Genomic DNA, 13,546 nt, shown 5'->3' with positions numbered 1-13,546 from the left:
AGCAAGTCATGCCTTCGGCAGTATCTAGTGCGACTTAGCAGAAACAGATGCCCAACTGCATACCCCTTACAGGGTGGGGTTCCAAAAAGTTAACCTAAACATTTGCTGCTCCACACCACCTGTGCAGATAACCGCGTCTGTCAAAGTATCCCTCATTGTGATTAAAAAAAAGAAGAAGAAGAAGAAGAATCCCTTTAAATCTTGCTGCCTGGAATATACGAACATTGCTTGATACTGACCCTGACATACGACCACGCTGTAGAACTGCTCTTATTGCCCATGAACTGAAAAGGCATAAAATTGACACTGCAGCCTTGTCTGAGACTCGCCTCTCAGGAGAGGACAACCGTATAGAAGCAGAAGAAATTAATATGTATTTCTGGAGGGGATACCTAGACAGACAATGTAAGAATAAACTATGATATTGGCCTTGCCGTCCGAATCAGCTTTCTACAAAATATCCAAGAAACATCTGTGGGTGTATCATAGAGGCCGATGTCTTGGCACATACCATTCTCTAAAGGCCAGCATGCAACAGTCACCAGTGTCTGTGTTCCAGTACTTGATTCTGAGGACACTGTCAAACATTCCTTTAATGACTTTGGATGCTACACTTTGCTCAATATCACCTAATGACAAATTGATCCTGTTTGGAGATTTTAATGCCAGAGTACGAACCTCTGGCATGGCATTATAGGCTGCCATGGTGTTGATAACATGAACAACAATGGCCTAAGACTGCTTTCCTTATGCTCAAAACACAGTCTGGTCATCAATAACACCATTTTTCAACCTGTGAAGAAACACAGGACAACATGGGTCCACCCACGATCTAGACATTGACCTAATTGACTGTCATTGTGAGGCAGCGAGATCAAAGAGAAGTTCTTATAAACGAGCAGTAAAAGGTGCTGAGTGTTCAACAGACCATAACCTTATAATCACCAAACTGCAGTTAGTCATATGCCCACCAGTGTGCTGTAGATCATCCATCATGAAACTAAACTACTGTAGTTTACTTATAAAGGATATGGCAACTTATATATCTTTACGCAGCACTATTACGGACCGAAATTGTTCCACTTAAAGTACAGACAAGATACATAAAATCCATCCTAGATAATTTACCAACCAACAAAGCTCCAGGCCCAGATGGAATTCCTCCAATTGTTTTGAAAAAGTGTTTCCCAAAACTTGCCTCTGTTCTAGCTAAATTATTCAGACTATGCATACTGTACATACTTCTTCATTCCCTAATTCATGGAACGAAGCCAATATCCACCCAATTCCAAAGAAAAGAAGTTCCTTTGACTCCTCTCATTACAGACCAATAGCTGTCACATCTTCTCTTGGTAAAGTATTCTAAATTTTAATTAATAAGCACACAGTTAAACATCTTGAAACCAACAACTTAATTAGTGATAGACGATATGGTTTTCGCCACGAAAGATCCACCATTGACATACTCAATCTCGTTACTCATACCATCCATCAATCAATCGACCAACATGGAGAAACTCATGCAGGAGCCCTTGATATTTCTAAAGCTTTCGACAGAGTGTGGCACCGTTCCCTGGTGTCCAAACTCCCTTGCTATGGACTAACGTCTTTTGTTCCTCTGTTTTCCTCATATCTCAGCGACAGATCAGTTCTGGCGCCAACTCTGTTCCTGGCTCATTAATGATCTCTTATCTGTCACCCACAATCCCATCCATTCATATGCAGATGGCTCAACACTTCACAGTTCATTCACACTCAAACACCCATTTACAAAGTCTCATATCACTAACTCTCAACTTAGTACAGCCATTCCCATAAGTCAAGACTCATCTACGATCAATGAGTGGGGACAAAACAACCTTGTCTCATGTAATGCTAGTAAAACCAAATATATACAGTTTACTAATAGACAGATATTGCCAGATTCGTATATTACCTTCAATGCTACCGATATTCCCATCTCTAAAAGTACTGAAATTCTTGGTGTCCCACATAATAGTGCCTCAGCTGAACCTCTCATGTCAGATCACTTGCTAAAACCGCCACAAAGAAACTTGGATTATTGTACAAAGTCCGTAACTTCTTCACTGACGAGCAGTTACCTATAATTTATATGAGTCATGTGCACTCTTAGCTTGAATATTGCTCACCCTTGTGGAATGTATGTAGAGAGGTTGCATTAAAACAACTATACAAAATTCAGAACAAAGCTGTTGGAATTATTAATAACCCTGCTATTATAAATAAACTACCTCCCCTACAAGTAAGAAGGAATGTTGCCTCTCTTGCATTATTTTACAGATATTATTATGGCAAATGCTCAGATGAATTTGTGTCCATTGTAACACCTCTCCATGCCTTCCCTCGTGCTACAATGGCATCTGGTAACGCTCATGACCGGAATGTCACAGAGCCATATTGCAGAACTTCTGCCTATCAGAATTCATTTATTACCCCGGACTACGTCTCTCTGGAACTCGCTCCCCCGGAGTTGTTTCCCCCCAAACTCCAACTAACAGCTGTTCAAGTCCAACTGTAACAGATATTTTATGAACGGCAGACGACAGTAATCTGGTGTATGGATTATTTTTTTATACATTTGTTTTTCCTTCCTCTGTTCTGTTATTAAAAAAAATAAAAAAAAAGACCTCTTAAGGCCCACCTCTTAGTTCAAGCAACAATGCAGCAAACCTAGATACACAGTGGCTAAACACTAAGACACTGCTCCTAAGCTCTGCAGAAGAAACACTAGGCTTCTCCACTCGCCACTATAAACACTGGTTTGATGGAAATGCTGAGGGCAGACATGACCTTGCAATGAAGAAGAGAGCACATAACAACTGGCTGGCTCATCCTAGCTCCTTAACCCTAAAAAATGCATTCTTGAATCTCGGAAGTGAAACCTAGAGAAAACTGTGTGACATGGAGAACAAATGGTTGACTGAGCAAGCACAAGAGCTGCAAAGACTGGCTGATATTAACAACCAACATGGTTTCTACAAGTCCATTAAAACCATCTATGGGGCCAGTCAAACACAACATAAACCCTATTTGATCAGCCGAAGGAGAGCTGAAAGACAAGCAAACAATCCTAGAAAGATGGGAGCAACACTTCCACACCTTGCTGAATCGAAAAAAACCGATGGAACACAATATCCTTGATAACATCCTGTATACCCCGCAAGCGGCAGATCTCGATGTCCCACCTCCACTTGCAGAAACTTTAAAAAAATAACTAAAGTCCTGGCCCTATTGGCATACCATATGAACTGATCAAAGAGTTACTTCACTAGTTACTTCACTAGCATCTTCATAATTCCATACTGACTACCTGGAACAAAAACAAAATCCATCTGAATGGCTTACTTCTGATATTGCAACCATCTACAAGAAGAAAGGGGACTGCTTAAATTGTGACAACAGCAGAGGTATCTCCCTCCTTGTGAATGTTAGAAAAGTATTGTCCATTATTATGTTATTCAGGCTGACAAAACATTTGACTGAGTCAACACATCCTGAAACACAATGTGGATTTCGAAAGCAATGAAGTTCCTGTGATATGATCTTTGTTGCCCAACATATACAAAAGAAATGCCGCAAGAAGAACCGTGACTTTTATATTGCATTCATTGATATTCCAAATGCTTTTGACGCTGTCAACAGAGAACGTTTATGGAATGCCCTTTCAAAGTTTTGGAGTTCCCAATAAATTTCTTACCATCCTAAACAGCCTGCATGACAACGTGAATGCTCGTGTATCCATTGGTCAGGGCAAATCCGAACATTTCAATGTGGATATGGGTCTAAAACGAGGATGTGTCTTGGCTCATGTCAATTTCAGCATCTGTCCCACTGCAGTCACTCTTTTCAGTGACCAACAAATGAACCCTGATGATGGAGTAAAAACCCAGTTCCTTGTAGATGGTCACTTACTTAATCTCAGATGTTATCAAGCACAACCGAACACTGAAACAGGTCATTTCCGAGAGTTGCAATATGCTGATGACTGCTGTCACTGCACATACCGCAGATGCCCTACTATAGTCTCACTTTCAATCCCAGCATATACCATTCAATGGGGCACTGAGTAAAAGTCAATCAATCAGAAATAACATCTTAGAGAAACAACTCACGAGAGCTTCGTGCATTTCAAATAAATGGCGATTTTTAAAAGATAATGAATAGAGGATGGAAAAACAAAGGAAAGTAAAAAAAATAAGTCCATGTGCCTAAAGGCATCCTCCATTCATAAAATTTTTATAACAACTGGATTTACATAGAAGTGGATTAAATGTTTGTGGGATGCAACTCCCAGGAAGTGAATTCCAGAAAGTTGTAGTTCTGGGGATAAATGAATTTTGATAAGAAGAAGTTCTGCATTGCGAGGAAGAGAGTGTGAGTTCATGGGCGCTCTCAGCTGCCCGAGTATTTCGGGAGAAAATGTGAAGGGAAGGCACAATTAAAGCAAGTTCGTCAGAGCACTTACGGTAAAAATAACTGTAAAATAATGCTAATGAAGCAACATCATTACTTACTGATAATGGAGGAGGTCCTGCGTAATGACAGGATTATTGATTAATATAATGGTTTTATTTTGAATTTTGTCCAATTGCCTTAATGCAACTGCACCACATCCACTCCACAGTGGCGAATAGTATTCGATCTGAGAACAAACATGACTTTTGTATATTGTGGCCATCTGCTCGTCAGTGAAAAACACTCTGTACATGTCCCAGTTTTTAAGAAGCATTTTTAGCAAGGGATTTAACATAAGCTGTCCAGCTTAGGTTGGGGTTTAAAGTAACATCTAGAGCATCAATTGTAGTGGATATGGGAGTACTGACATCATATAAAATTATGTGAGAGTCTGAGGGATTCTTTCTGTTGGAAGGATTTATGTATTTAGTTTTCTGAGCATTAAATGAGACCAGATTTGTTTGTCCCCATTGATTAATTTTAGAAAGGTCCTGGCTCAGAGAAATTGCTGTGTTTATTTGGGAATTTATAATATCAGATTGTTTAAAGGAGGTACTAAATGTGAAAGAACTATGAAGGGTCGAGTCATCAGCATAAGAGTGTATTGGGTTGTGAGTGACAGATAGGAGGTCATTTATATGAATGAGAAAGAGGGTTAGGGCCAAAACTGATCCCTGAGGTACACCATCATTTATGAAATGAAATTGGGAATAAATGACATCTACCATGACCCGTATTTTTCAATTATGAATGTAAGAAGAAATTAGAGGAACCAGTGATGCAAGGCCATAGTGTGACATCTTAGACAATATGGCCCGGTGCCATACTCTGTCAAATGCTTTTGAAATATCAAGTGCTATTGTGTGTGTTTCACCGTGTTGGTCTATTGTTTTGTTAATCTGATGGCTAAGAAGGCAAAGAAAGTCCACAGTTGAATATTCCTGTCTAAATTCATACTGCCGATCACTGATTAATTTATTGATTTTAAGATGCTTGAGTATGTGTTTGTTAATCACTGTCTCAAAAACTTTACTGAGAACGGAAGTTACAGTGATTGGTCTGTGGTTTGATGGATCAGAAGTTGCCCCCTTTTTAGGAACATGATGGATATTTGCTTCTTTCCAAGAGGCTAGAAAACTTGAGATACAGATGCATAAGCAGAAAATTTTGCCAATACAGGAGCCAACACTAAGGAGCAATTATTAAGTACTATTGAAAGAATTTCATCTGGACCAGTAGCTTTGTCTACTGAAAGATTCTATAATACAGCTTGTATGTATCTAGTGTGAATCGTGAAAGGAGGTATTAGAGGGTAATCAAAATCAAGTACAGGAATATTATGATTTTCTATATTTAGGGTCGAGTTTGTTGAAAAAATGTCAACAAGAAGGTTTGCTTTTCTACATGGGTCACTTACTAGATAGGTGGAGAATTTTACCTACCTTGGAAATGTGCTCACGGACGAACATGCCTGTAACATTGATGCAGAAGTCCTAGCACGAATCAACCAGTCTATTAAGGGCCTCTCAAATCCAATTTCTTTGAAAACACCAACATGTGAATCGAGATGAAGATATCAATATATATGGCTGTATGCCTCTCCACCCTCTTATATGGTGCTGAATCCTGAGGTACTTACCAGCGCCACATGATAAAACTTGAGTCGTTTTACATCTGATGCTTATAGTGGATCCTAGGACTCACATGGAAAGATAAAGTCCCTCACACACAAATTCTCCACAAGGCAAAGTCAACCAGCATAGAAACTATGGTGACTAAAAAACGGCTTAGATGGGTCGGACACGTATTCTGCATGCCTGAGCACTGCATTCCCCGCCAGGTTCTGTATGACCAACTCCCTGCAGCAAATCGCGAACCAAGGGGACAGAAGAAGAGATATTATAAAGATCATATAAGGGTAACCCTGAAGAAATGCAATATTATACCAAAATATCTTGAAACCAATTCCTCTGACAGAAAGCAATGGTGAGCCTTTTGCAGCAATGGAACCATTCATCTTGAAGAAGCTCAGACCCTGACCAGAGAAAGCGTAGACAACGACAACAAAGTTCTCTCAGCAAACCCGGACTTGACATGCCAACTGTGTGGCAAAGTTTGTGGATCCAGAATTGGTCTGCACAGTCACACATGTTGGCACCAAAGACTAACACACCATCTTAGTGAGTATAGTAGCCGTCAACTTCTGTAGTAGAAGGACAGCTTTACGTGAATAAACTGTGTTGTGAGGTATTGTAGCATAGGGTAGATCGGTGTTGCGCAGAGCACTGCAGAACAGAGTAGTGTAGAATACAAGAGAGAGAGAGAGAGAGAGAGAGAGAGAGAGAGAGAGAGAGAGAGAGAGAGAGAGAGAGAGAGAGAGAGAGAGAGAGAGAGAGAGAGAGAGTTTGTGTAATAATAATAATAATAACAATAATAATAATAATAATAAATAGAAAGCGCTCAGAGGACGCATACCTCCGCCAATCCCATTGCCATTAAAAATGATCCGGATCCGGATCCGTGGATATAGGATCCGGATCCTCCACTAAATTTAATCAATCTTTTCTCGGTCCATGGCCCACCTCCCCACAAAATTTCATTGAAATTCAATGAGAACTTTTGGACATATTGTGCGGGATACTCAGGATCCGGAGCCGATCTGCTCCCCAATTCAATCACCTATTTCCTTGGCCCACCATTCCACAAAATTTCATCAAAATACGTACGTAACTTTTTGAGTAATCAAGTATGCGCATCCTTGGATATAGGATCCAGATCCGGAACCGGAACCGCCTCCAAATTTAATCAATTCTTTCTTGGTCCATGGCCCATCTTTCCACAACATTTTACAGAAATTCATTGAAAACTTTTAGAAATATTGTGTGGGATACTCCGAATCCGTATCCAGATCAGCCCTCAAATTTAATAATTTCTACCTTGGCCCATGGCTCGTCCTTCCACAAAGTCTCATGAAAATCCGTTCGTAAGAGTAATTTTGCTAAAAACAAACAAACCAAAAAACAAAAACAAATGCGGGATAAAACATAACCTCTTTGGTGGAGGTAATAATGATGATAATGATGATGATGATGATATTGAAGGTGATGATGATGATGAATTAGATGTGCAGTTACTTCTTACTCAGTGTGAGAAACCGTGGAAACTGCATACCCATTCCTGTGATATGCGTGCTGATACAGTTAAATCCATGTGCTCTCTTTCCGTTATATATGATCGTTTTTAGTTTTGGGAGGGGGGGGGGGCAATCCCAAAAGAGTCATTGGTTGAGGAGATCACGCTCCCAAAATGTCGCATTACGGATAAGTATGCATTGTACAGCTTATACTAAGATATCAAAGCCATATCTACACTCCTTTCACTGTTTCTGAGTAATTTCTATTTAGAGAGGGGAGCAAAAATCATGGCTGGAAAAATGTATATAGTGCAAGATTTTCTGAGTAACCAGACGAACTCATCTAGGAAGTCTCATTCAGATGTTTTGTCTCTTTCTGACTGTTTTATTTTTGGGTTGGTACTGATCCCCATGAATCACTGGGGGGCGATCACAGTCCCTAATTCTTGCATTGCGGATGAAAGTTTATTGTACTTGTACTAAGATATGAAACCCATATCTGTCCTCCCTCTCTGATTTTGTGACCGTTTTAAGTTTTGGACCTAGAAATAAAGGTGGAATTAGTTCTGTAATGGAAGACATTACCAGGTACCAAACAGACTAACCTGAAGTTTTATTGAAATCTATGTGTGCCTTGATCTCCATTTCTGATCGTTTTTTTTTTTTTTTTTTGGGGGGGGGGAGGGGGGCTGACCCCCAAAAAATCATTGTGGGATTCATGCTTCCCAAATATCGCATTACGGTAAGATTCCGTCGTACAACATGCACTAAGGTATGAAAGCCATATTTGAGCTTTTTCACTATTTCTGAGAATTTTTTATTTGATAAAGCGGGATGCCTCCTTGGAAAACTGTTTATATTGGAAGACAATCCCAGTAACAAGGCGAACTTACCCGAGAAGTTTCATTCAAATCCATCAAATAGCCTAAGAGGAATTAAAGGATACACACACACACACACACACACACACACACACACACACACACACACACACACACACACACACACACACACACACACACAGTGAATCTCGCGCCACTGTAGAGGACGAGGTTCCGAAAATTATACCATCCTGATTCGCAGAACTGATAATATTATTAGTAACAATATCAAGAAGAAAATGAAGAAGAAGAAGAAGAAGAAGACCATAAAATTGTACAAAGACAATTTCGATGAAGAAAAACTTCCCACAGCCATTGCCTACTAGAAGTCGAGCTAAGAAAGGACCCTGAGGTCAAGGTCACTAATCTTGTGCATGTCACCTAAAGTCATCACAGTTTATAAATCCACTAAGTTTGGTGACTCTAGCTTTAATCCTTCATGGAAAATTAGGTGACACCCGGAATATCCGGACAAGTCCCAGTTTTTTACCCCAGGCGAGGTCAAGGTCATTGATCTTGTGCATGTCATCTTAGGTCATCACAGTCTATAAGTTCAGTATGTTTGGTTGCACTTTTCGTGGAAACGTTTGTGACATGCAGAATATCCAGAAAAATCCCTTATTTTTACCCCAAGTGATCTTAGAGAATAATTGACCTATTAGAACCATTCTCCCTCCCGGTATGGGTCTGTGTTAAGGCTGTTTTGTGGCATAATTTCAGCTTCCTAGCTTAACCGGTTCTTGAGATAGCATGGCTTACCCACTTTACTGCGTACCGGATAATATTCAGAGATCCGGTGGACAGATTGTCACCATATTTTGGTCAAAAGAAGTGAACAGCTCCCCTAGTTAGTTGGCGTAGTTTGATGGCTCTAGGTCGAACAGCCTTTGAAATATCGCAACTTTAATATAAGTAGGAATAATAATAATATTGACAAAAACAAGGAAACTTCCCACAGGGATGTAGGAAAGTTTAATAATAATAATGATAATAATAATAATAATACCTGTAATAATAATAATAATAATAATAATAATAATAATAATAATAATTTATTTATTACTGACAGTGGCTGAAAATACACAAGTTCTTAATCTAGTAACCTAACCTATGAGGGGTCAGTCTGTTGACCCTGGCTGCTCCTTAGGGACACCGACACACAACCAAGCCTCACCGAGGCTGGAGTGAGGCATAGACACAATATTAACCCGGCCAAGTTTCGAATCCTTGCGAGTCTTCTACAACAGCACACCTTGAGCTACGCTTGACAAGTGTTAGTCTCCACTGATGTATCTGAAGATAAAATATATATATTACCATCTTCTTACACATACAGTATCAGTTACTTCTTATAGGCTTAAGATTACCTTAAGGAGAATTTATAATTTTCAACTTTCTGTTAAGCTTGAAGAATAGAGAATACTCACCTACAAAAAAGCAGGAAATTGTTTTTTCATTAACTACATTCCGCAGTGAATAATGAACTCTGTTAAACTTCTGCATGTAAGTTCGGATATATAGTATGCGCTTTAATCGGGCTAAATGCACAGAGATGGGCAATATAACTAGGGGTGAGATGCAGTGAATCCATACCAACAAGAGTAATAAACGAATTAGGATCATGAAATAAATCTTTCTTGTACTTAATATATTAAATAAACTAAAGTATCTTTCCCTTGAAAATTGACTGTAGCCTACTGTTGTCTGCTGATGATAAAGTATTGGTAAGTGAAGATGAACTGGTGTTGCAAGATTGGTGAAGGTATCTGGCTGTGTGTGTAAAGAGCGAAATGTGACAGTGAATGTACCTAAGAGTTAATGTACAATCTTTGAGTGATATGAAATCACGAAATGCATCGCTGGATGGTCAGGCGATGGAGAATGCCAGTGTCTTAAATACTTCGATAGTGTGATGATAAGGAAGGAAGTTTAGAAAATGAAGTGCATTTTTTTTTTATATATAAATAAGAGAACGGAGGAAGGAAAAACAAATGGATTAAAAAAAAAAATCCATACACCAGATTACTGGTGTCCTCTGTTCATAAAATATCTGTAACAATTAGACTTGAACAGGTGTGGGTTGAAATATGGAGGAAAACAACTCTGGGGAAGCGAGTTCCAGAGAGATGCAGTTCGGGGAATGAAAGAATTCTGATAGGCAGTAGTTCTGCAATATGGTTGAGTGACATTCCAGTCATGAGCGCTACCAGATGCCCGTGTAGCACGAGGGAAGGCATAGAGAGGTGGCACCATGGACGCAACTTCGTCTGAGCATTTGCCAAAAAAATATCTGTAAAATAATGCAAGGGAGGCAACATTCCTTCTTACTTGCAGAGGAGGTAGTTTATATGTAATGGCAGGGTTGTTAATGATTCTGACAGCTTTATTCTGAATTTTGTCTAGTTGTCTTAATGCAACCTCTCCACAACCATTCCACAAGGGTGAGCAATATTCAAGCTGAGAGCGCACATGACTCTTATAAATTATAGCTAACTGCTCATCGGCGAAGAAGTTACGGACTCTGTACAATAATCCAAGTTTCTTTGAGGCGGTTTTAGCAAGTGATCTGACATGAGAGGTCCAGCTGAGGGCACTGTTAAGTGAGACACCAAGAATTTCAATACTTTTGGAGATGGGAATATTAGTAGCACTGAAAGTAATGTACGAATCTGGCAATATCTGTCTATTAGTAAACTGTAGTTTTACTAGCATTAAAAGAGACAAGGTTGTTTTGTCCCCATTCACTGATTGTAGATAGATCTTGATTTATGGAGATGGCTGTACTGAGTTGAGAGGTAGAGATATTAGACTTTGTAAATGGATGTCTGAGTGTGAATGAACTATGTAGTGTTGAGTCATCTGCATATGAGTGAATGGAATTGTGAGTGACAGATAAGAGATCATTAATATGAACCAGAAATAGGGTTGGCGCCAGAACTGATCCCTGCGGCACGCCGGCGTTAATTGAGTGGAAATTCGAATATACATCATCTACTTTTACTCTTATTTTCCTGTCACTAAGATAAGAAGAAATCAAAGGAACAAAAGACGTTAGTCCATAGCAAGGGAGTTTGGACAGCAGGGAACGGTGCCATACTCTGTCGAAAGCTTTAGAGATATCAAGAGCTACTGCATGAGTTTCTCCAAAAGATCAATTGATTGATGGATGGTATGAGTTAAGAGATTGAGTATGTCAATGGTGGATCTTTCGTGGCGAAAACCGTATTGTCTATCACTGATTAAGTTGTTGGATTCAAGATGTTTAACAATATGCTTATTAATTAAAGTTTCAAATACCTTACCAAGAGAAGATGTGACAGCTATTGGTCTGTAATTGGAGGGGTCAGACGAACTTCCTTTCTTCGGAAGTGGGTGGATATTGGCTTCTTTCCATGAATTTGGGAATAAAGAAGTACGTATGCATAGTCTGAATAATTTATCTAGAACAGAGGCAAGTTCAGGGGAACACTTTTTCAAAACAATTGGCGGAATTCCATCTGGGCCTGGAGCTTTGTTGGTAGGTAAATTGTCTAGGATGGATTTTACATATCTTGTCTGTATTTTAAGTGGGGCAATTTCAGGAGAATCAAGTTCCAGTACTGAGACATTCTGGCTGGTATCATCTATGGTAGAGTTTCTGGCAAAGGTACTAGCAAAGATATCTGCTTTCCCACGTGGGTCATTTGTAATATTGCCATCTGAAGATTTTAGTGGGGGAATGGAAGATGACTTGTTAAAGTTATTATTGAAAGAATTAAGAGTTGACCAGAATATTCTATTGTCATTAGGGTTGTTAAGTAGTTTTGATGCTTACTTTTGAAGAAAGTTTGATTTAGATAGATTTATTACAGCTTTTGCATGATTTCTAGCAATTTTAAATTGGGAGAGTGATTCAGATGTTTTTTATTTTAAGTAAGAGTTATATGCTAATGACTTTTGGGCTGTTGCTCTGGCACAATTGCCATCAAACCATTTTGGAGAGTTTGATCTTTTAGTGAATTGTTGACTTGGTATGAATAAATCCATACCAGCTAGTATTAAGTCGCAGATGTGGGACTGGGTAGAATTGGGATCAGTAGAGAAGAAAGACTGCCATGGAATATCAGCAAGATAATTTCTAAATCCATCCTAGTCTGCCCTGTCAAAGTGCATGAAAGGATCCAGCAGGTAAAAAAAAAAATAATAATAAAAAAAAATACTGGTTCACTGAAAGCAGCAATCAGAAATATGAAAGTGAGCATGAAAAAAGTAAAAAGAAAAAAAAGTCTGCATGACAATATTCTGATTTGTACTTTAAAGTATGGAAGTGAAGCTGGAACCGTGCTGGAAGGACACTAGTCAAGAGTGAGAGCCGTGGAAGTGAATAATTTAAGAGGAGCATATGGAGTTGCAGAGAGAGAGAGAGGAACTGAAAGAGCTTTGTGGTTTCGATGTGGATGTGACTGAAACCATTAGAAGAAATACTTTGAGTTTAATTGACCATATAGGGAGGGTGGAGAATGAGTGACTCGAAGAATATGCGAGGTTGTTGGGGAAGGGCGAAAGGAAGACCAAGGATGAGATGGAGGGATAAGGGGGAGAGATATATAATGGGTGTGTGATATAATGAGGACAGCCTGTTGGCCGACTGGGTGACATCGAAGTGTTCTGTTCCTGGCCAACTCTTACGGAATTAAGGCATCTGCCAAAGACAGTTATATGAAATTGTGGTGAATTACACGCTAGACCAATGCATATAATTAAATATACCTGAAATGTCCTTTGTTATCATGCGAATAAAAATTATAGACAGCAAGGTCAATGTATGAAAAATTATGATAAAGACATATTCTTTTGTATTACATGTTAATAAAGTATCTTTGCTGAATGATAAAAAAAAAAAAAAAAAACTGTGCTCATAAACAAGATTAGCACAGCAGCATAAAACTTACCAAATATGACTGAGACACTAAAATCATGCAGTACATTTAAAGATATACTGTTGATCCCTTCTGGACTGCTACATATCAAATAAAGTATCCATGGCGAATAATAACACCAGTGCTTAGAGACAAGA

General features: G+C 39.1%; 1 protein-coding gene across 1 annotated transcript in view; it reads left to right on the top strand.

Annotated features, from left to right (window-relative positions):
* The window catches only part of LOC145411018 (cilia- and flagella-associated protein 157-like), a 354,153-nt gene that overhangs the window by 289,977 nt on the left and 50,630 nt on the right, over nucleotides 1-13,546 (top strand). The window lies entirely within an intron of this gene.

The sequence above is a fragment of the Coenobita brevimanus genome, chromosome 87, assembly GCF_032717465.1.
Source record: "Coenobita brevimanus isolate Jiangsu-jjx chromosome 87, ASM3271746v2, whole genome shotgun sequence".
Lineage (NCBI taxonomy): Eukaryota > Metazoa > Arthropoda > Malacostraca > Decapoda > Coenobitidae > Coenobita > Coenobita brevimanus.
Note: the sequence above shows the minus strand (reverse complement) of the source record. Positions and strands in the feature narration are given on the sequence as shown.